Genomic DNA, 2,500 nt, shown 5'->3' with positions numbered 1-2,500 from the left:
GATGGCTGACGTTTTGCTCCGCTCTCGACGGTCACCGCGCAACGCAAGAACAGGCCAAAAACTGGCCAAAACGGCCCAAAAACGGGCCAAAACTGGCCATTTTTGGCTGCGCGAGCGAGCGGCGAGTGGCGGACAGCAAGCGAAGCGAGAGGCAGCACCGTCCCTGCTATACGAAAGCCCCATCCAGCCCTGTGCCACCCGGGGGGTTCCAGGGTGCTGAGATGGCTGACATTTTGCTCCGCTCACGACGGTCGCCGCACCACGCAAGAACAGCCCAAAAACAGGCCAAAACGGCCCAAAAACGGGCCAAAACTGGCCATTTTTGGCTGCGCGAGCGAGCGGCGAGCGGCGGACAGCGAGCGAAGCGAGAGGCAGCACCGTCCCTGCTATACGAAAGCCCCATCCAGCCCTGTGCCACCCGGGGGGTTCCAGGGTGCTGAGATGGCTGACGTTTTGCTCCGCTCACGATGGTCACCGCACCACGCAAGAACAGCCCAAAAACAGGCCAAAACAGCCCAAAAACGGGCCAAAACAGGCCATTTTTGGCTGCGCGAGCGAGCGGCGAGCGGCGAACAGTGAGCGAAGCGTGAGGCAGCACCGTCCCTGCTATACGAAAGCCCCATCCAGCCCTGTGCCACCCGGGGGGTTCCAGGGTGCTGAGATGGCTGACATTTTGCTCCGCTCACGACGGTCGCCGCGCCACGCAAGAACAGCCCAAAAACAGGCCAAAACAGCCCAAAAACGGGCCAAAACAGGCCATTTTTGGCTGCGCGAGCGAGTGGCGAGCGGCGAACAGCGAGCGAAGCGTGAGGCAGCACCGTCCCTGCTATACGAAAGCCCCATCCAGCCCTGTGCCACCCGGGGGGTTCCAGGGTGCTGAGATGGCTGACATTTTGCTCCGCTCACGACGGTCGCCGCGCCACACAAGAACAGCCCAAAAACAGGCCAAAACAGCCCAAAAACGGGCCAAAACAGGCCATTTTTGGCTGCGCGAGCGAGCGGCGAGCGGCGAACAGCGAGCGAAGCGTGAGGCAGCACCGTCCCTGCTATACGAAAGCCCCATCCAGCCCTGTGCCACCCGGGGGGTTCCAGGGTGCTGAGATGGCTGACATTTTGCTCCGCTCACGACGGTCGCCGCGCCACGCAAGAACAGCCCAAAAACAGGCCAAAACAGCCCAAAAACGGGCCAAAACAGGCCATTTTTGGCTGCGCGAGCGAGCGGCGAGCGGCGAACAGCGAGCGAAGCGTGAGGCAGCACCGTCCCTGCTATACGAAAGCCCCATCCAGCCCTGTGCCACCCGGGGGGTTCCAGGGTGCTGAGATGGCTGACGTTTTGGTCCGCTCTCGACGGTCACCGCGCAACGCAAGAACAGGCCAAAAACTGGCCAAAACGGCCCAAAAACGGGCCAAAACTGGCCATTTTTGGCTGCGCGAGCGAGCGGCGAGTGGCGGACAGCGAGCGAAGCGAGAGGCAGCACCGTCCCTGCTATACGAAAGCCCCATCCAGCCCTGTGCCACCCGGGGGGTTCCAGGGTGCTGAGATGGCTGACATTTTGCTCCGCTCACGACGGTCGCCGCGCCATGCAAGAACAGCCCAAAAACAGGCCAAAACGGCCCAAAAACGGGCCAAAACTGGCCATTTTTGGCTGCGCGAGCGAGCGGCGAGCGGCGGACAGCGAGCGAAGCGAGAGGCAGCACCGTCCCTGCTATACGAAAGCCCCATCCAGCCCTGTGCCACCCGGGGGGTTCCAGGGTGCTGAGATGGCTGACGTTTTGCTCCGCTCACGATGGTCACCGCACCACGCAAGAACAGCCCAAAAACAGGCCAAAACAGCCCAAAAACGGGCCAAAACAGGCCATTTTTGGCTGCGCGAGCGAGCGGCGAGCGGCGAACAGTGAGCGAAGCGTGAGGCAGCACCGTCCCTGCTATACGAAAGCCCCATCCAGCCCTGTGCCACCCGGGGGGTTCCAGGGTGCTGAGATGGCTGACGTTTTGCTCCGCTCTCGACGGTCACCGCGCAACGCAAGAACAGGCCAAAAACTGGCCAAAACGGCCCAAAAACGGGCCAAAACTGGCCATTTTTGGCTGCGCGAGCGAGCGGCGAGTGGCGGACAGCAAGCGAAGCGAGAGGCAGCACCGTCCCTGCTATACGAAAGCCCCATCCAGCCCTGTGCCACCCGGGGGGTTCCAGGGTGCTGAGATGGCTGACATTTTGCTCCGCTCACGACGGTCGCCGCACCACGCAAGAACAGCCCAAAAACAGGCCAAAACGGCCCAAAAACGGGCCAAAACTGGCCATTTTTGGCTGCGCGAGCGAGCGGCGAGCGGCGGACAGCGAGCGAAGCGAGAGGCAGCACCGTCCCTGCTATACGAAAGCCCCATCCAGCCCTGTGCCACCCGGGGGGTTCCAGGGTGCTGAGATGGCTGACGTTTTGCTCCGCTCACGATGGTCACCGCACCACGCAAGAACAGCCCAAAAACAGGCCAAAACAGCCCAAA

Source organism: Musa acuminata, unplaced genomic scaffold, assembly GCF_036884655.1.
Source record: "Musa acuminata AAA Group cultivar baxijiao unplaced genomic scaffold, Cavendish_Baxijiao_AAA HiC_scaffold_1136, whole genome shotgun sequence".
Taxonomy (NCBI): Eukaryota; Viridiplantae; Streptophyta; class Magnoliopsida; order Zingiberales; family Musaceae; genus Musa; species Musa acuminata.
The sequence above is the reverse complement of the archived record's forward strand: the minus strand, read 5'-3'. Positions refer to the sequence as shown.